Raw genomic sequence first — 22600 nt, 5'->3', positions numbered from 1 at the left:
TTGGTTTATTATTTGAGTTTCCTGAGAGCTGGTTCTGTAACTCTTCCCTTTCAGAAATTGTGCATTATTTCACATAGAGGACCTCAAGGTCTGGGACTTGATTTCATACACCTTTCTTTAAAACAGAGTTATAATACCAGATAAGAAACTGCTGAATTCTTGTGCAATAAAAACGAACTCATCTTGTAATTGTGGTTGCAACATTTGAAATAATTTATATGGTTATATTTGGCTGAAACATGAAAAATCTATTCGAGTGGGGTTTTTTTTCAATTTGTCATTTATATATGTTGCAGTTTTTAAAACTGGGAACTGTGGAGGTTTGTGTATAATGGGAATTTTATGGTAGCAGCATAATGAATATTAGATGCTTCTGTCAAAGGATCACATATGATTGAATAATAGCAGAGAAACTGGAAGAAAAATTTCCAGAGAGCAGAGAAAAACACAACATGAAGGACTGAAGCTCACTTAGGTTTTGGAGCTGAGTGGAAGGAAGATGAACTGAAACTGATTTTTGCTAAAGACATATTTGCTTTTAATGTCTAGAAAGTCACATACCCACCCAGCATTGGGACAGTGAGTACCAAGAAGACTTGGGATATTAAAGGAGTGGTTTGCCAAGGTGTGGCAGGTCTGCAGAAGAAGATGGCAGCAGACAGAAGAGCTTTTGAACAGGTTTGTGGAATCAGAGGACAAATGTAGCTTAATATTAGGAAAGGACCTTCCCATGGAGACATCCAAAGAAGCTGAACGCATGTTGCTGTGGTCCTCATGGGGAATAAGGCAAATTTTTCCTTACACAAATTGAAGTCTGGAAAATGACCCACTCTAGTGCGAGATGAGCATCATTCAATGCAGGTGTTGATGCCTGGGTCACTTGAGCACTATTCCTAGTGAAGACAACATTCAGTCATTAAGAATTTGTACCAGTCACCTGAAATCTCATTGACCTGCAACCTGGACAGCAAAGTCATACTGCACTTAATTACTTTTTCCCCTGGGAGGTTCTAGATCATGCAGCTGGGCTGTGGAAGATTGAGACCTACCACTGAAACAAGGTTCTGCGCTATTACTACTGTTTGTTTCCCAGATTTGATTAGCAGGGTCTGGTTCCTATACACAACCAGTGAAGGACTCAAGGTATTCAGCAGCAAGAAGTATCTGTTAAAATTTCACTTTAGGCACCTAAAAATTATCTTTTGACATCTAGCTACTGCTTTTGATACTAAACCAAATTCTGTCAGCAAACAGGTCAGTTAGATCTTTTTACTAACCCCTACTATTTAAATATGAAATTGCAGAGCAAGGAACACAACGATTTGGCATGTGGGACTAAGTATCATTCAGCAACTTCTACCCACTGAATTATTTGTTAGCTCTGCCTGTGCTTAGCTTCTCTTCATGTAGCCAGTACAACATCAGGGCTGGAGGCAGCTTTGTATGTGTACAGGTGAGGGGACAGCCCTGTCCCCTGAGAAGGCATTGTCTTTTAGCAACAGCATCTGTCTGCTTTGTGTCAGGGCAGGAAAGCTAAGGGTCCCTTCTGCTAGTGCCAGTGACAAAAAAGCACTAATTTAGACAGAGCAGCTGGAGAGTCCTGACTGCTGGTGTGTGGAAAAGAGGGTGACAGAACAGGGCTGCATTCCAAATGCGTAGCAAATGTATAGTCCCAAATTACAGCACTGTAATTTGGGACTATACATTTGTTTTCAGGGGTGTTTAGCCTCCACGTGGAGTCCTTACCCAACACAAAGCTCCATGTGCATGCTCTGAAGCAAAGCTCCAACAACAGCATTTTGCATCTGATACTCTGAAATCAATGACAATCTCCACTGGGAGGGAGCATTCATATCAAACACTTGGGTCTGGCTGTGCTCAGTTGTTTTATTAGAGGAACTAATGACCCTGATGATTTGGAGTTTTGGCACTGTTGTCACTGTTCATAGTCTAAATGTTTCCACTAAAAATAATAAATAAATTAGACCTGGCTTAAATAGTACTTTTCTAAAGCTCAGCATACACGCATGTTGTTTGGGGAGAGGCTGAATGCTGATCTCAGTGTAGAGCTGAACTGCCAAACCTTGGCCTTTCAGATCAGTATTTTGTTTTAACACCTAGACCCAGTGCATTAGATATAACAATATCTGTGGGTACAATTGTCCTCAACACATGCCTATGGGACAAAAAAAAAAAAAAAAAAAAAAAAAAAAGCAGAAGCAAAGACAAATCCTGTCATGCCAGAAGTGTGTGATGCCACATGGGGTGGACTCTGAAGGATTCAAAATAGCTGTACTGCAAACTATTATGTCTGGATATAATGATAAATTGGTAATGATACGTGGATGAAATCAATAGCTCTTCTCATGTCCATTGGTGCCATCACTCCACCAAGGAAGGACTTCTATGGTCACTCAGTCAGGCACAACTTGCCCTGAATCAGCCTTTCTCTTCTGCTTTTGCTGTTGGAGAGGGGGTGGCCATGGCTGTACCAGATGTGGAGACTGCTCAGCAGCCAGCCCTGAATCAGTGAGAATGCACAATATTGACAGAGTTTGCTTTATCAACAACAAAACAGCAGAGCTGTGATGTATCAAGTCATAAATAACTCATCATGGGGAAAGTGTGCACTGTCTGGGCAGGGAGCCACAGCATTCATCCTTAGATATGCATTCAAATCAGTCCCATTAGTATCATATTCTTCTGTAATTACTCCATTGATTCAAACTGCATCTTATCTCTCCCCAAGAGCTGCAAACACCCTTTAATTTACTGAAAGGCAGGAGGAAGGAGAATGTTACCATAACACATTCACACCGAGTTCAGAGCAAGGCTATGGAGAGCATGCAAACAGGATGAACACCTATGGAGCTGAACAGTACTGGTTCTGCAGGTGCTAAAATGAGCAAAAGCCAAAAACTGAATTCTAATGGACACCAGTGTTTACTCACACAACAGCATCCCAGGACCCTCATGCTCACCCTAAGAGTAGAAGGGGTATGAACTCTTCACTGACCCTGGGCTGTTCTGTGTTGGTGATGAAACCCAAAACCTGTCAAGGTTCAGTCTCCAATTTCCTAGAGGAGGTTTCAAAGTGCTCCTGTTACAATATCTTGTTTTCAGAAGTACCTTTCATGAAACTTCACAAATTCTCCTTAAACCCCTTTAAATGAGGGTCTCATTACTCCCAAGCACTCCCTGAAAGCTCCACTATTTCTATTATTGTCGTTGGCACAGAGGAGAGCTGTACTCCCAAGAGCTGCTGGAATAGGTTTCAGTGTGGGAGAGGGCATGAAAGAAACTCTTAGGCTGTCCCTCATCAATCTGCTGGGCAGAAGATGCTGTAGAACAGCAGCTGAAATGCAACTGCATAACCCCCTCTGCAAAAAATAACCCAGCTGATGCAAGCCGAAGAAGTAAGAGGTAAGAGAGAGATTTAGAAAAGCAAAAAGAAGAGCTTCTTGTCAAATAGGGGAAACTGCACCATTTTGGTTGGGGTCAGCTAAAGCAATGCCATGTGAAAGATGAAAGGGGAGTTGTTGGATGGGGAATTCTGCAGGCAGGAGTGGGTTGGCAGTGCTCACTGCTCTGTGCAGAGATGTGAAAACCTAGGGACAGCACAGTCTGGGATAGGACACACAATCTCTTCGATTGAAGCCTGCTGCTTCTACCACTAGGATGGATTTTAATTTGCATATGTGCATGGAAGAAAATGAGATGTGCATTAGCCAGGTTAAGAGGTTCCATGCTGCTATTACCTCTGAGTTTGTGTGAGAGTGGAAAGCAAAGAAAAAAAATGTAACGAGAAAGTCTGGTTTCACTTAGGTGCTGTTTATGTTGAGAGTGAAGAACTGCCAGCCCACACACACTCCCCAGACAGCTGCCAGCTACACAGTCAAGATGAAGAGGGAGAGTTGAAGGGAAACATTACAGGAGCATGCTCTAATAAGAGATTTTGGTCAGAGACAGCAAGGAAACAGCTGGAGGGGGGTCGTGGGGGGGGTGGGAATCAATCCTGTCCAAGGACTCCCTCAAGTCTCTTGGAGGACTCTGGACAAATCGCCAGGGCCATAATCTCACAAATGAATTTGCCAAAGCATTAAAATAGAAATGTAATTTGTATAAATGACACTGTTTTATTTGAGATGCTAAGCTCCTGCAGATGTCAGAGGAGCAAAGGGCGTTAATGCTCCCCTGGCAATCGCAGTCTGAGGCTGAGCATCCAGCTAGAGCTGCATAAAGAGATGGGGTTTACACTTTGGGTTTAATTTGATTAAATTAAAGCAAATTTGCACCAGAGTAATACTGGGGAAAATAAAAGTAATGTTTCCTTGTGCTGGAGAAAAGACTATCCCTGTGCTAGTCCTACAGTCCCACTGATGAAATGATCACAAACATCTTCTGCTGCGGGGTGGAGAGAAGCCTTTGCCGAGGTAAGCATAGGGACAGCTCAGTACTGAGCAGCTGCCAATCACCAAGTAATGATGTTCTTTTCCTGATAGTTTTTAGCTTCTTGCTCATCACAATACTTAACAACTCCCAAAACATGCTTGAAATGCTTCCTTCAGCAGTCAGACACTCAGACCCACAGGGCTGGCCAGCACCTGAGGGGAGTTTGAATACAACCACTCTGGGCTCTTTTCCCAGGAGAGCATGAGAAATGCCAGGAATCCTCATGAGCATTGTGTTCTAGGAGCTGGTATTACAAAACCATGAGCATGAGTGAGTTTGATTGTGAGAAGTCCCATTATTTTCAATGGACTGTTGACATATTCAATGTATTTATGGAGTTTACCTACAAGGAAAAACTTCAGTGTAGGGCTTTCCTCCATCTCAACTGTCCTCATCTCTTGCAGTCCTGTATCTCCACTCACTGAGCACTTTCCCCTCCTGTAAACGTGTGACAAATCATTACCAGGCTCTGTTTTACGTCATTATCTTGACAATCAGATCAGTTCTGGGACATAGCATGGTAAAGTTGTGAATTATGGTACCAAAAGCCTGTCTGTTATGTCCAGAGTCTTAAAAATAAACTTCACTGTGTCAAATCCACTGAGTGTCTTCAGTAGCCAAGGAACTACTCTATGTTCCAAGAAGGTGCAAATGCAAAACAGACAAAGATGCACATTCAAGATTTGAAAGTAGCTATTAGATCCTCTAAAGGGTTCTATGTACCCTGAAGGTATGACTGGCACTTTATCTAGGAAGTTGCAGGTGATACCAATTTCATTAAGGTTCTGCAGGAGCAATGGGAAGCTTCATCTGACATATCATCCCTATGATCTCTAATATAAGATCTCAGCTTCTGATTTTCTGGTAGCTCAAACAGCTTGAAAGGGAAAAAATTATTCCCTGATGCATTGGATAATGTTTGGGTTTCTTTAGTTTTGGAAAATAAAACAATCTGAACTGTGAAGGTCAACAGAGTTCAAGTCAGGTGAGTGATATTGCAAGTAGAAAGGGTCACTGATATGCATTTGTCAACATGAAACATTTATTGGAGTCATAGCACAGCTCAGAGCAATAAGGATTTCTTCTAAGTTTCCACCCCAGAGTTTATCAGTTGCTAAAACTGTACTTGGAAATAAAAGATGAGAAAATTTTTCATGCTGCAGCTGAGGTTGAAAGACCAGACAGGCAAGTTCCTGTCTTTAGTTCTGGCAGCTTTGATTTATGGCCTTGTAAAGGCAGATAAAAACTCTCCAGCACACAAAACACAAGAGAATTAATTCTTTACACATCAGAATCAGGACAAAGATGCAAGATGTCAAGTACTTAATTGACATTTAATCATGCTTTATTACTGAGGCAACCCCTAAATATTAAAATGATGGTTGGTTATTTACAAGCATATTGCTGCCATGGTAATTGTGACCAAACAACTCTAACTCAATCTCTCTGGTAATTATTTTCAAATCTAATTTCTGTTTGGATCATGTTTATATCAGATTTAAGCTTGGCTCCATCTGGAACAGATGCAGTCTTCTCATAAAAGGAATAATTGATCAAATTCTGGATTTGGTTACATGCATGCAACTCCATTTTAATCCAAAATATGTGACTACATGTCCCAGGAGGGAGGGTCAGCTGGAAGATCTCGTTAATTAGTATATTATGTGTTCAAATTAGAATTGTATGCTGCTATTAGTGAAAAGTGGACTAATGCTCTCCCTGCTTGAAAAGGATTATGCTGACAGGTAGACATCAAATCTCTTGATGCTAGAAGTTCTCCATGTACTTGTCCTTAGCTCCTTGATGATGTCATCTTAGAAATGAGGGAGACAAAATACTATGAGTATTTATCCTGACATAATGTCAGTTATTGTTGAAGAATTTGATGAAAGAACATTAATTAAAGATTTCCTGTGTAGGATTGTGTGACTCCTGTATGGACACTTAGCAGACAGATGCTATTTTAATTTATAGATTTCACTGTGATTGCATAGGAAATAAGACAAATTCTGTCTGTTTTGTCACTGGAGAAACTGTGATGCAAAGGGAAATTCATATACAACAAGCAAGATGGAAATCTTGGTCTTCTCCATTGGGCCTCACTGGCTCCTTTAGCAATGTCTGCATATTACTATTTTAGGACAGGCATGAACTCTACTTTGGGACTGAAATGCCTCCAGCCCCAATTCTCCATCAGCATCCATCAGTGCTTTCTCCTCTCCTTTCCTCTCCACCCTCCCACCAAGGCCACCCACACCCTGCTCATGGAGAGCCTGTGCACCTCTTTCTCTTCTCATGGACCATATTTTCCCTGAGTCCCTTCGCTTAGATGTACACCAGATGTCCTGTGTGCCTCCCACCACCTTTTCTTTCCATCTTCTTCCTCCCTCTCACACCAGGAGCAGTGTGTGTGGTCCCAAGCCCATCACATGCCTTGACCATAACCTCCCTCTCTCTTCCCCATGCCCTGCTGAAGTCCCATTGCTGGCACCCTCTTCTTCCTCTCCAGATTTATCATGTCTCTTCCCCAGCTGTGGCAGAAAGTCCAAACCCCCCAGCATCTCCACATGCCACATTTTCATCCTCAACCCACCAGAGTCAGTCCACACCCTGCATTCCTTCTTCCACCCACTTTACTCTGACTTCCAACCAGTGCATCACACAGTCTTCATGAATAGCCAGCCCCCTCTTCTCATTTTGCTTCAATTGTCTATTTTCTCTTTACCTGAGAAGGCAATCAGACATGGTACTAACATTTTAAAACCACTTGAGCTGATGGGCAGAGCTGAGGGAGGATGCTGCTTTGCTGTAGGGTACCAAGAGCTGCTGCTAAGTAAATCTCACAGAAAAGCTGAACGTGGACACTCAGATACCAAGGCTCTGTGGGTCTCCTGTTTCTCCCCAGCTCGCCACCAAAATCATTCCAGCCCATTAGCTGCAGAGTGCCCTGACAGCCTGGGATTGACCAGATGCAACATCTGGGCTCTGTGTGCTGTGGAGACAGAAGTGCTCCCAGTGCATGGGACTTCACAGGTGTCACTGACCAGACCTTGGCAGGAAGGTCCCAGTGGTGAGGGGCAGCAGAAAGCCCAATTCCTGCTCTAACAAGGAATTTCCTTACAGATCTCCCCAGTGACAGGAAAACATCAAGGGACTTAGAAGAAAGTATTCAGCAGGAACCTCAAGGCAGGACCACACATCCTGCTGGATGTTTGTTTTGTAGCTTGTTCTTAAAAAAATCCCTAAAATCTGTGATGAAAGATTTGAAGTAGTGCCTTGTATGATTGAATCACACAGATTGTCCAGAGGTATTTGGGCCATTCCTGACTTCACCTCTGATTGCAGATTCATACAAATTTTGCTCCAAAAATTGGACCATGTGTGCTCCTGGAGAAACCCCTGGGTCAGGTTAGCCAGCAGAATCCCTGCTCCACCATTGCACAGGCATGGAGCATCTTTGGATTGCCACAGTCTTGACCCTTCAGCATTGCCTGTTCCAACAGCACAGGCCTGTGGAGGTTTGAGATGCCTGTGCCCAACATAAGGAGCCTCTTCTGCTACAATGAACACTCACAGCATGGGAGAGGTGCTGGAGTGGCTTTGACAGGGCAGAGAAGAGCAGCAGATGAGAAAAGCAGGGTGAAATGGTTAGAAGGGAGCAGATAGGAGCAGACAGAGGGGAGAATTTGTCACAAAACCATTGTAAAGCCAAGAGCACTGTGGGCTGTCTCAGAGAGAGCAAAGAGATGCCTCATGCTTACATGCATCAAAATCCAGACATCACACAGTCACAGAAATGGTGACTGGAAGGAGCCTCCTGAGGTCTCTTTTTCAACCCCTTCCTCAAAGCCAGATGGCTGCCAAGGGTATGTCAGGTCAGCCCTGGATTTGTCCAGCCAAGTCTTGTAATCCTCCAAGCACAGCATCCCCATCATTTCTGTGTGACCTCCTCCCATGCTGCACTGCCCTCCAGGTGAGAAAGCCTTTGCTAACATCCACCCTGAATCTCCAAAGCAAGAAAAAAATAAAAAACAACAAGCAAAACCACCCCCAAAAAACAGAAAAACCACCACCAAACAAAACAAAGCAAAACAAAACAAAAAAATCTGCAACAATATAAACCCAACAGCACAACAACAAAAGTGAAACCAGAGAAATACTTCATAAAAGCGAAGCAACAAAAAAAGTGAAACCACAGCTGGTGAGGGAGACCTTGATAACATCTGGTTTGGCTCCTTGAATGTCAGAAGGACTAAATATACCAACTCCATCCCCAGATACTGGCCAGCTAGCTTTTCTTCAGAATCCAGAGCACCTTCATATTCACCCCTCCCTTCTACAAATTATTGTTCTTGGGTAACTCAATTTCTTCCTTATATTTTTTACTTAAATTCTACGTAGCAGCTGTGGTTGATGGCAACAGGACTGAGGCAGTCTACAGAGCTCCCAGCTCTGGTAATTGCAGCATAACCCACTTGGAAACCCTAATTCTGGTAAGTTTCTTAATTCCAGCAGATATATCTCACATTTAATATTTTTCTAGCACTTTTTCTACAAGAAGGGCAGATATCTTTGCAAAACACAGTATTACCGGACTGTGAAGGGGAAGCAAACAGCAGCACTCTGAATACACATGATTTGGCAGGGAAGTGGGGAGAGGAATGGACTCCGCTTAAACAAAAGCTATGATATAAAAAAATTGAGTCACACATGTGGCTTCTATTCCTCAGTGTTTATCGGGGGAGGCGAGCCTGTGCTCTCCAGTTACCTGGCGAAGAGAAAATGAGAAGAGCACTTTTTCTCCATAACTATTTATTATTTTAGTAGTAACAATGGCAAAACACCAAACTTTGTGATTTTATTAAATTCACCAAAATTTCACTCAAAACCTTACTGTTGTCTTTAAGCACACACAAGATAAAAATTAGATGGAAAAGGGATTCTGCAGCCACTGGTGCCACAGCCTTGAGGCACCTGGCTGAGGTGGCAAAAATGCAGCATTCACTCAAGTCAGGGGCGAAAAAATGGTGCCTGTTCATTTCAAGGGATTTTGGATGAGATCCAAAAGAAGTGAAGATCAACAAAAGATACGAAGGCAAGTAATCAAAACATACTGTAAAAGTGCCTGATATTATTACAAACATCCCTTAAGGCTTCTGATGATAGTGCAGGAAAGCTATAGCTGTCATAATGTATTATTTTAGTAAGAACAGCCATTAGTCCCTTCCTGATTGCGTGCCAATCAATACAAGGTGAATGCTCCCGTGGATTTTTTTCCTACCCTTTTTATACTTAGTAAAAGCCAGCCAGTTCTTACCTTGTTGCACAGTGACTTCTAGAGCACTCACCTTTGGCACGTGGATGATGGACGGCCTGGGGATGTGAGTGCAGAGTGCAATAACTTCCTGGCTCAGCTCTTTAGCAGCAAACACTGATGACTCGGTGGCAGCAGGCACTGCCTGAGCAGCAGTGTGATTGCTGGAGCTGCCGCTTGCACGGCTCTGTTTGTCAGAGCGTCTGCTGCCTTTGAACATCTCCTCGCTGTCCCTCCCTGCTCCGTGCTTGATGCTGCTGGCTGCTGCTGTGGATGGCTGCAGGCACACTGCTGAGGCTGCCTCTGTCTTCTCCTCCTCCATGGACACAGGACCTGCGTTGGGCTGCTCAAACGGAGTGTTTTCGTGTGTGTTTCCGAAGCAGGTGAGCAGGGCTGAGCAAGGGAAAGGATGCATCTTGGATGACAGGTTATCGGATCCGCTTAGCCTGCTTTCCACATCCGCATAATCAACAGGCTGCACTCACATCCACAAGAGTGCCCAAAATGAAAGCCCTGGCATGACGGCATTCCAGCCTTCCTAGGAGAGAGCACACCCTTTTCTGCTGCCAGGAGCATTCAGAAGTGGGCTACTACACCTCCTGCTCTGTCCTCCACCACAGTCAGCCCACTATCTCCTCACTGCCGCCCGCTCCTATTGTCTACAAGGCAAAGAGGTGGAGGCACAATAAAAACATATGCAACCTTTGCATGCTCTTGCTGGGAGCTGTCAGCAGCTGAACAAAACCCTCACAATAGCCCCATAGCCCCAGCAGGCTACGGTTACAGGAGCGGACACTCCAGCACCCGGCAGTCCTCAATCAATAGTGCCACGGCCTCAAGTTACCTGGTGAAGGAGGCAAAAAGATAATGTAGCCCGAGCTCTGGGGCCATAACAGCATCAACACTGTATCAGTGTCATCATAACAATAGCAAAACTGGCTCTGGTTACGCTGCTCGGGTGTTTATTAGCGATAAGCCCCCAAAGCGTTCATCTGTCACTGACCTGGATCAAGAACGTACTTCCAAGTTCTGGCCGGGCTAATCATTGTTAAGATGGGAAAACAAGCGGGTGTTTTGGTCAGGAGGGTGAAGATGGGGTGCTGTGGGGGCACCCCATGTCCATCACACCCTCCTACAGCACAGGCAAGACCCATTTCCACAGCTCCTTCTCCAGCCAGGAAGCATCACGTCTCCCAGCTCCTTTCAAAGCCACCCACTGCTCTTCACAGCCCACTTCATTCCCAGAGAAAACCAGGGAAGCCTCCTACTAAAACTCATCTGCTGTTGGGTGGTTGTAAAGGGAGACATTTCCTTTTTCAATGTGCAGTGCCTTGAGGCTGGCTGATAAAAATAAGCGGGAAGTGAGGGAAGAAGGGAGTTTGTGGTTAGAGCATCTGCTTCCAGAAAATCCCAGTTCCTTCTATTTTGTGCTGCCACAGGCTTCCTGTGTGATAGCAGAGATGTTATTTGATCTCTATCTCCATCTGTAAAAAGGGAGAGAGTAATCACTTCTTTTTTTCCACCCACTATACATATCCTGTCTCTTTGTAAAAGGTTATAAACTCCTGAGGGCAGCAGCTTGTTCTTATTTGCCTTTAAGGTGCTGATAAAAAAGGCCTATGAATACAAAAATGGCATTTACCTGCTAATATCTTCTTAAGAGAAATTTGGGGTTCAGTCTTTCCCAACACAGTCACAGTCTTCCATTTATTTCTCTAGCCTGGTTTGCTGTTAGATGTTGGTATGCATTTGCCAGACCCTCCCTGTAATTGTTCCTTTGCTCCTGTAAGGTGCAACAGAGCAAAAATGTGACATATTAAGAGAAACTCATGTTTCCAGTAGCTCATCAAGAACCAAAGTGCAGAATGTTGAGGGATAAATTCCTGATGTGTAAATTTTGAGCGCTGGGAGCAAAACAATCTCAGGTCCCTCATCCCAAATAACCTTAAAGTTCTCTTTGTATCCTTTTCTAACTGAGTCTTGCACATCTGCACATCCCAGTGGCTGGTTTTGGGTTTTAGAAAGGTCCAAAGTAGCCTCCAGCTTGCATAGCAATGCATCTTTTCCTGCAGGGGCTCTTGCTGTCCTGTATCACTCCCCCATCTGTAAATACTGCCAGGGTGAGGTGAAGACCATACAGATCTTAGAGTGAGAGTCAGCTGCCTGCTGACCCAAAAAGGCTTGGAAAAAGTTAGGAGAGGATCTAACAGTGGGGAAAGCAAACTCAGAGGTGAAAAACGTGCTGCAAAACTGGAAACTCTTGAAGTGAAAAGCATTAGCTTTATCATAGTCATGGAAGAGGTTGATGTTGGTTCGGGGTCCACCTTGCTTTACTTGAGGTGAAAGTATCAACACCAATGTCAGCATCCAGCAAGTGCCAGGAGGCAAAAGGCTGGCTGTGCTGATATGCAGCAACTTCCTCTCACTTTGCATCCACTGGGGTGGACATGGATTCCTTTGGAAGTGCCAACAGATAATTTTGCGCCCACCTGGGTGCCCTGCTCCTCTGCACAGCTCTGTGTCTGTGAGAGGTCAGATCGTGAGGCAGGACCAAAGAACTGGTTTTATGTGGGAAAAGCTTTTGGTGCTTAGATAAGAACAACAATTTCAAGGTGGTGCATAACTAAGACTTCAATGATCTGACATTTCTTTAATTAAATAGTAAGCTATCCTTGGAATTAAAGTAATTATTTCAGCAATTCACTCAGCCAACGAGCTGCATTCAATTATTTTCAGGTCTTCAGCTGGCCATGTCAGCTTTTCTTCCACTCTTTCTGAAAACCTAGTGAGTTTATAGGGACATCAGCCTAGACAAAGACTAGCTGCTCCAGTGAGTCACGAGCGCTTAAATTCACCACATGGCACAGATGCAAATCTGAGTGAAGAGCGATTGTTCTAAAAATCAGGTGTGTGCTTGTGATGCCTCTGAGGAGGGAGGATGTTCAGTGCCTGCTTGCTGTGAGAGCCACAGAGACACTTTTTCATCCAAAAAAATAGAGCTAAATGCTCCATTGTACCTGTAAAAGAATGATCCGGACAAGAGTAATTAACCTGTGAGTCTTGTCCTGAGTTCAATGATAACATGAAAAATCTCACAAGCTGAGAATGTCCAAAATGAACTTGGTGGTAGCATCTAAGAAGTGGCAGTCATGAGCCCCAGCAGTAAGACATGAGCTCCATCTCCTCACAGCTTAGGGCCACTGGGATTTGGTTCAAGCCCATCACTCTTGCAAACACTGAAGTCGTGATTCAAGGTACATTTCATTCAAGCAGGTTTCCTTGCACCGATCAATCAAGTGTACTAACCACTTTTTATGTGTGATATTATTAGGACAAGAGACAAGACTTGCCTTATTTTTCCTGAATTTGCTCATAAATTAATGATGAGCTGCAATGTTCTGGCTTAACAGCTCATGGAGCTGGACATGTCGAGTAAATGGAGAGGGTGAATTGCAGCCAACTCTTGACCTGTCTTCAGTATTATTCCTTCAAGAGAAATTTTTCCTTTATATGGCTGATGTTATACTCTCTTCTCAGCAGGAGGCATCAGGTCAGATTTTGCTCAGATGCTCCAGGCTTGCAGCAGGAGCTAAGCCTAGATGGGTCTCTCACTTCACAGGAGCCAGTTTTGTAGCATTTTGTTTTACAGCTTTTCTTCTTATGTGTTGTCCCTTCTTTCCTCATCACTCCTACAGTAGCACTGACTCTCTAAACACCTCCCAAACTCATGTCTGTCTGGTGGGTTTGGCCATAGCTCAGCCTTTCCCAGCACCTCCCCTTTCTCATCCTGACAAAAGCCATAACCTGCATCAGCTGCCTCTGTGCTGCCTGCAGAAGGAGTATGTTCATTACACCAAAGTAAGTTTTAGGTTAAATTAGAGCTGATGATAATCAATAGAGTTCCACTGCCTTCAGATTTAGGGGATCTGAAATGGTGATCAGAGGATACAAACCCAGTCTCCTGTGATCTCTTCGATCTCCTTTCAGACTGCCCAAACTTTAGCTGGAAACCAGCTGAGCTTCTCTCTCCTCCCACTTCATATGAAACATATTAAACTGCCAGAGGGCAGGTCTAGATATTAGGAAGAAAATCTTTACTGTGAGGGCAGTGAGGCCCTGGCACAAGTTACCAGAGAAGCTGTGGGTGCCTCATTCCTGGAATTGTTCAAGGACAGGTTGAATGGGGATTAGAGCAACCTGGTCTAGCAGAAGGTGTCCCTGCCTGTGGCACGGAGGTTGGAACTACGTTTGTGTGATGTATGCTTTCCATACATATACAGTACATACATTCTATAGAAGATGAGTAGGATGTGAAGAGATCGTGGCTAAACCATGAAATCATTAAATCAGCTGGAAGCAACTTGGCACTACTTGGATGGAGCTTAATAGAAGGTGGTTCAGAGAAGAGCACTGAAGATGCCAGAGGGACCAGTTCATAAGGGGAGGCTGAAAAGAGCTCAGCTGGAGATGCAACAAGAAACCAGTAAGATAAGCCATGAGATAAGATGGCCTGCCCTGCTTTTATCTGAGCTGCATAGGCTTTGAGGTTAAAAAATAAGATTATCATGGTAGCCAGAACACTCCCTAATAATTTCAGAGTTTCTTCCATCTTCTGTTGTACCTGCTATTAGGCATCACCAAGGGTATGTGACTGGCTGAAAAGAACTATTATTCTCATCCAGTTATGGCAGAGCCTGCTTTTCTAGACAGGAAAAATTTAGACTGATTCACAAAAATATTTACTTAATAGTAAACAAATTTTTAAAAACATGAATAGGAAACTTGTAAAGTTATTTTTCAACTCATATTCCTGAAATTTCTAAATGTTTTGACACTTTCAACACAAACAAACAACACCCCTCCCCCCCATATTCCACTCCTAATCTGGTTTTTTAAGATCTTCAGCATGCCTGTCAAAATCTTGCTCCTGAGAGGCTACAAAACCTCCTGTCTTAGAATGCCAAAAACCTGACAAGACTAACTGATCAGCTGGAGGAAGACTCTGAGTACACCCCCCTGTCTTCCCAGGAAAGGCCATAATTTTGAAGGGCTGTGAAAATGCTTATTCCCTAAGGGATTCCTACTGAGTACAGGGAAAAACCACAACTGAAAAATAAACCCATGTGGTGAGATTACAGAAGGCTGGAAATAAAGAGCTAAACTAAAGTCCTTTGAAAAAAATTGTGCTGTTCTACTGTAGAATTAATATCAGAAGTTGGATGATTCCTAGAGCTGGATGAATGTACACTGCACTTTTTATATTCATGAAAGTCATTGTTCAAATTTTCCATTTTTGGCCATGCAAATAATATTCATACCAAACCAAAGTCCTGGGCATTGGAGCCAGAAGCTTTTGTAAACCAAGTCTTGATTCTTCTGTTGAAATGGGTGCAATGAGATGATGATATTTCCTTTGCTATCTTCCATGCAGGCAGGCTGCTTCCATCAGTAAAAACTTGGAAAAATCAGAAGGTTGCTTACTAAGTTAGTTCTTTCATAACAAGAGCTACTGGTTTCTGAGATGGATTTAGAACCTTGCTCCTACAGCTGGAATAACAACAACTGAAATAAAACTTCTGTCAGAGCACAAGCTGTCCTTGAGGCAGCAGTAGAATCTCTTCCTTTTGTAGTTTAGAGGATTCAAGATTAAAATCCATATTTTTGTTAAAATGGCCTTTCATGCACTAATGACACTTCAAGCCTCTGAGCCAGAAGAGTTTCAAATAATTGAGACTTTGTAAATGATCAGCTTCATTTACTTTCTGCTCCTTTCTCAATTACACATCCAACCTTCACAACTTTATACATTTATAGCAATTTTCCGGTTTTCACTCTCACCCACTGGTATTAACATGGCGTGACTGAGAGCATTAAGTAAAACAAAAGAGCAAGCACAAAATATTTCTTTGAGTTCCAATGATTTTACTTCACAGAAAGATTTCCTTTGAATTTACAAATATGCATTCTAGTCTCTGTACAGCCCTTTTAAAATAACACAGACTTGTCCAGTAGCTGATTCTTAGCAATCATTCCAAAAGGCAGGTAACTTTAAAGGAATTTTTAAAAGGGGTGATTATCTTGTTTGTAACTTAGAATTATAGAATGGTTTGGGTTGGAGGGTGGTCTAGTTCAACCCCCTGCAAGGAGCAGGGACACCTTCCACCAGGGCCAGGTTCAAACTGCCCTGTCCAGCCTGGCCTTGAACATCTCCAATCCACCACCTCTCAGGGCAACCTGTTCCACTATTTCACTATACTCACTGCAAAAAGAAAATAATTTCCTTGTATCTGGTCTGGATCTGCCCTCTTTTAGTTTAAAACCATTACCCCTTGGCCTACCAGAACAGGCCCTGCTAAAAAAGTCTGTCCCCATTTGGAACAGGCTGCCCAGGGAAGTGGTGGAGTCACTATTCCTGTAGGTATTTAAAAGACACATAGATGGTTGAACTCAATGACCTTAAAGGTCTTTTCCAATCTAAATGGTTCTATTATCTTCCTTATAAGCCCCCTCTAAGTACAGGAAGATAATAATAATGATAATAATAATAATAATAATAATAATAATAGGGAGACCTTATTTTCTCCCTTGATCCTTCTCTTCTCCAGGCTGAACAACACCAACTATCTTAGCCTGTCCTCACAGAGAGGGGCTCCAGCCCCCTGACCATCTTCACAGCCTTCCTCTGGACACACTCCAATATGTCCATGTCTGTCTTGTACTGGGGTTCCCCCAGCCTCATGCAGTAGCCCTGGAGAGCAGAGGGGAACAATCCTTCCCCTTGACCTGCTGGCCACACTTATTTGGACTGGAAACATCTTCAATGCAGCAGACACATCTGTGGACCCTGATGGCCAAATCCACTGTCCTGGAGCCATTCTCCATATTCCAGACGCTTGCTTTGCTCACACGTGTTGGCATATGGATGGAGCAGACTGCCAGATGCCCTTTTGGAAAGGGATGGACTGAAGGCCACCCTCCCAGTGGGGATTTTCTCAAGCAACTCTGATTTTTCCAGTTTTTGTCATGGGAATCCAGGGGGTCTCAGCCCTTCCTTTGCTGGTCTGCAGCTGTGTCACTGTTCCTGTCACTGTTCCCAGCAGCACTGGGCACCTCCACTGCAGTGGACAGAGAAACGACAGCCGAGCCTGGAATGGGGGAATCATTCTCTGGCTGCCCCTTCCCTGCTCTGCTTGTGGAGCCGAGCCCTTTTCCAGTTGCACACCACAGATGGCTAATTAGGATCATGCAGAGAGGAAATCTGCTCTGTGGCCTTCTGTGCAGGGAATGGCTCTCCGTTATGCAGATGAGATCCATCACTGTGTAATTCAGCCTGCGTGTTGCAGCTGGGGCATGGCACAGCACCCAAGGCTATGGCACAGTCCTGCCCTCGGGGACCTGGGATCTGATTTTGGGCATGGATGGGTAAACAGAGAAATGGGGCATGCAAAAGAAGGGAGCAATGTCTGGGAGCAGAAAACATGGATTTCCTTGAAGCCTCCCCATATCCATCTAGAAAAATATAGCCTGTGCTATTTAATTTTAAGGCACTGTCATTACTCTCACCCTTAAAATCACCTTTTCATTCTTGACTATGCTAATTACAATGCAACAATTGCCTCCCAGAAAAAAATAATGCAATTCCTCTGACTCTGTGAGCCCTTAACTGAGCAAGTCTTCATGACTAAGAGAAAGAGAGCCATGAGGAATCCTGTCAGGTACCTGTGTCACACGTGGGCCACAAAATCTCACTCTGAAATTTTTGACGCAAAGAAATGCAATATATTTTCCTCTTCCCTCACAGGTGCTTGAAAATACATCATCACTGAGGACTTCAGGCATATATTTTAATTTGTGTTCTGAGTGCTTGCTGAACAAAACCTGTTATTCAACTCAGCACAGCAGTGATTTGTGAGTATTAAAACCAGAATCAATACTAAGGGGCAACATAATGAGAGATTTTAAAATTGTATAATTGGTTTGTATTTCCCTGTAAACCTCTACGTATTTTATAAAAACACTTCCAAAAAAACATTCTATTTACAGGAAAAGAAACCCCTCTTTCATATTTGTATGAGGAAGTCATCTTTCTTGATAAGAACATTTTTGTGGGGAAAAAAATCTACCAAAGCAATTATCATTTCAGGAAACGGTACTTTGTGAAATGATCTTTCTGGTTTGGAAGCTTATTCTTGAAAACTCTAAATAAAGCCCACACTTGCCATGGCCTTGACCAGAGATAGATGATTAAACCAAACAGGGTCCTCAATCATTTCACTCTGTTCAATTTAATTTTGGCATGTCTGCACATCACTTAGCTCTGTTTCCTTTGCAACATTCTTGCTTGATGCTTGGGAAAATGAACAGTCATGCCTGTGGCCAAGATTCTGTATTTAATCAAGAAACAGGATCACGGAATTGCAGAAAGGTTGAGGCTGAAAGGAACCTCTAGTGGTCATCTTGTCCAAGTCCCCTGCTCAACTAGGACCACCGAGAGCAATTGTCCAGAACTGTGTCCAGACGGCTTTTGAATATCTCTAAGGATGGAGACAACATCCTTGGGCAACCCGTGCCAGTGCTCAGCTACTCTCACAGCTAAAAAGTGTTTCCTGGTGTTTGGAGGGAATCTCCAGTGTTTCAGTTTGTGCCCATTGCCTGTGGCTCTGTCGCTGAGCACCAATGAACAGAGCCTGGCTCCTCCTCCTTGTACCCTGCCTGCAAGTTTTTAAATACAGTGATAAGATCCTCTGAGCCTTCTCTGCCCCAGGCTGAACAGTCCCAGCCCTCTCAGCCTCTCCTCATAGCACAGATGATCCAGACTCTTCATTGTCTTCATGATTTTTTGCTGGACTCTCTCCAGTATGTCCACGTTGCTCTTGTATTGGAGAGCCCAAACTGAACAAGATGAAAAAACTGACTCCAGTTTGGGTCTCAAGAAAGCAGAGTAGAGGGGAAATAACACTTCCCTCCTACTTCTAGTAATAGTGTAATGCAGCCCAGAGTACCATTTGCCTTCTTGGCTGCATGAGCACTGTGCTGGCTCATGTTCAACTTGGTGTCCACCGAGGTCCTTTTCTGACAAGATGCTTTCCAGCTGGGTGGCCTCCAGCACGTATTGGTGCCTGGGGTTGTTCTTCCCCTGGCAGAGGACTTTGCACTTCTCCTTGATTAGTTTCATGAGGTTCCTGCAGGCCCATTTCTCCAGCTTATTGAGATCTGGAGGGAACTGCAATCCATTGGTGTATCAGACACTCCTCCCAGTCTGGTGTCATCCATTTAATGACTACATAAAATCAATTTCAATAGAAGTGGGTGACTTAAACATCATCCACTGAGTACAGGAAGCACAGTAATCAACCAGCTCAGGTCTAACAGTAAAAGATCTGGACTGTGCCTGATCTAGATCCTTGTGGGCAGCTGGTAAGGGGCTGCCCTTCAGCATCGTGCTGCCTCCTGCCCACACGTGCAAACAGGGGCAATTCCCAACCAACAGGCTGGGAAATAGATATGTGTGTTGATGCAATGCACTTGTTCCATGTCTGCTTACAGTGCCTGAGCAAAACAGGGATGTTTGGGTTTGCTACTGCCTCGGCACCGGGGCTCTGCAGGTGTTTCACTGCCGCACTCCTCGCTGAGACCTCACAGGCAACAATCCAAAGGCATCCCTGTGGTGTCCTTAAGACTAATTATCCAGTGGGATAAGTCTTAAGACTTATTATTCAGGCAGTGGGAATGGTAACCCAGCTACACAAGTTTCAGCAGAGGATTGCTGGTTTTGCAGACACTCAGAAAATTTCCCAAGCAGAGATGATGACTCACCACGATGCGCTGAGTCCTCTCTCAGCCAAGCCTGCAAGATGATCCATGACGGTGCTATTACTTTTTAACCTCTCTACAGCTTCTACACTTTAAGTTTCATTTGTTTGATCCAGTCTTTAGACTTCTCTTTTTATTTTTTTTTCCTTCCCAGCCCCACCACAGCACAGAGGCAGCTCGCAGGTGCAGTTTTCCATCGCTTGCCTTGTCGGGGTCGGTTTTGCTGGCTGCAGCTGATTGCCTGATTAAACAGGCAGGAATTCCCATCTCAGTGCCCACAATGCATCTAGCAGCTGTCTTGCTCCCACGGAACGCTCTGATTTTGAGGAAAATGGTTTTAAATAGCAGCTCCCCCCTCACATCCACTCTTTGACTTCACTGCAATATAATCAGGTCATGATAAACCACAGCACAGGTCTGTTTGACTCTGCTTTCAAGAGCAAGTACTTGGCAAGGACAAAAGTTACGGGGACTTTCAAGGTGCTCCAGGCTGGGAAAATCTGGCCATTTCATTCACACGTTGCAAATGTGAAATTAGCCACAAAATTTAAGGAGCAACTTTGAAAATCTTATTGCAGCAAAATGTCTTCTGAAAAGATGGATCCAGTATGTGATTTAGATGTGAAGGAGTGGAGCCAAGAAGTTGTAGCAGTGTTTAAGGCTTGAGAAGGAGTCAATTAAAGCTCCTGGTTCCCAGAGGCAGATGAAATGCCAGAATTGCAGATTCCACATTTTAAATGTGTCTCTGAGCCCTTGGGCTTGTAACAGAGAGTCTGAAGTTTACCCTGGGAAGGTTCAGTAATGCATGCATGTGTCCCTATGGCCCTGTGCAGCTTCCAGCAGGGACGAGACAGTGAAGGGCCTTTAGCAGGGAGGGAACAGATCCTTCATCAGCACACAACATTGGGCCAGTGTCCCACACTGCACCCCTCTTCTGCTCTGCACCCCCCAGAGCAGATGCAGAGGATCACCCCCTCAGTGCCCTACCCAATTTAGATGCCTCTGCAGGGCATAGAAGCAGTAGAGGGGGTACCTGGGGGTACCAATCCAACACATCTCCTGTGCCCAAAGGTACCTCATCCTGCTGCTCAGACACTCTGGAGCTGATGCTGCACAGAGAGGCCAGACAAGGACCATTAAGAAAGCAGATTTTAGCAAATACAAAAGATGGCAAATTTGGCCTGAAAGCTGCTCAGTGCCATCCTCCAGGATATTATTTAATTTGGGATAGCTACCAATTTCATAGCTGTCTTTTGAGATCCATGGCAGGTGCCCAGCTGGCAGAAATCTCTCAGTGGCAAGACTGAGGGAAAGCATTGTCCCTGCTTCCAACATAGACCCGGATCTTTGCCCCAGCAATAACAATGCAGTTAATTTCCAGGGAGCTCCTGGCTCAGCTCAGCTCAGTCCCCTCCAGTGCTCCCTTCAAGAGATGGCTTCACCTATCCACACGGGCTGTGAGCACAGAAAGGGAGGTCAGATCCCAGCCTGTGTCCTTCCGGCAGAACCCTCCTTTATGGATCACTTGCCAGCAACAGTAGTTAGTGTTTCACAGCTTCCTGCTCTGTCACTGCCTCTGTTGTGGGGGGACAAAAGGCTTTCTCTTGGCATGACATGCTGGGAGACAGAAGGCACCTCCTCTGCCAGAGTCTACAGAATGGTGGTCTCAGCAGTAGGGAAAAAAATAGCTTTTCTGGCTGCTGAGTTTGCTGGCATCAGCAAATGCCAATTCACAGACTGAGACCGCTCCAGAACACTGTGGGCTCATGGCAGCTATTTCTGCAGCAGTTCAGTGGATGAGGCTGTCCCACCTGGTACACAAAACCTTCCCACTTCCATGTTTTGTTCAGAGTGATTATTTTCCTTCCTAATTTTAAAATTTTGCAACTGCTGCTTAAACACTATGTGCAACTTCAGTGCCTTTCCCACTAAATAATTTTGCATAGGAACCCACACCAAGCCATGGGCTGATGGGAATTGTCTGGGCTCTGCTGAGCTCATTTGACTCCTGGCAACTGCAAGCCTATCCTTAGGTGCACACGTGGTTCCGTGGTCATTCCACAGGCAAATAAAAATAAGTCATAACTGAGCAGACATGAGGTCTTGTACAGGACCTAAATATCTATCTATATTTTTATATGTGTTTGTGTGTGTATATATATATATTTTCTTGACCACAAGAAAAAGTTTGCATACTTTAGGCAATGCAATTACATCCATTTGTTGAAATGCTTTGGCAATGAAATCCAAATTTATGTATTTTGTACATAGTTTTACACCTCATTGCAAAAAGATACAGTGGTTTTGAATAGGAAATGCATTCTATCTTATTCAAATGTATCTGGAGAGAAATGCAGGTAGACAAGGAGGTTTAGGCAAGGTGTGTTTGGCCACATCCCCAGAGTTAATACTCTGGTCTTTTATGAAGTGATAGAAATTTTTTGAAGAGGTAGAAGGGATAGACTTAACTTCTGTGACAGACCACAACTGAAAGGCAAGTAACATTAAAAGTAAAGCAGGTCCTTGGTTCATTACTGATGGAGAAGGAGCAATGCCTCTTCCATTTCCTTTTTTAAAGCAGATGTACCTAAATAACTTACAAATAGATATATAGATATAGATAAAGATATAAATAAAAATGTAGATAAATAGTTACCCACCTATGTGTCTACCCCTGTGCCAGAAGATACTGAAAATTCACTGCAAACCCACACAAGACCGGATCTATTCAGTGACCTCAACACATTTCAAACCCTCTTGGCTGAGACACCAAGTGTGGGCAGATGTGACATGGGACCTCCAGGAGATGCACATCCTTCCAGCCCAGCTGGGCCTCCCCAATGGCCCTAGAGATGTCTGCTCAGTCAAGCAATTCAAGTCCAGGATTTCCTGACAAGACAAGGCTGCCAAGGTTTGGATGTGAATTTTCAGGCATTTATTAATTTGTAACATATTAGAAGTCTGCTTTTTACTAATTTTACCATTGTATTTAACCAACTACAATCAGAGTCCTTTTTTTCC

This window comes from Cinclus cinclus, chromosome 4 (assembly GCF_963662255.1).
Source record: "Cinclus cinclus chromosome 4, bCinCin1.1, whole genome shotgun sequence".
Classification (NCBI taxonomy): Eukaryota; Metazoa; Chordata; class Aves; order Passeriformes; family Cinclidae; genus Cinclus; species Cinclus cinclus.
The sequence above is the reverse complement of the archived record's forward strand: the minus strand, read 5'-3'. Positions refer to the sequence as shown.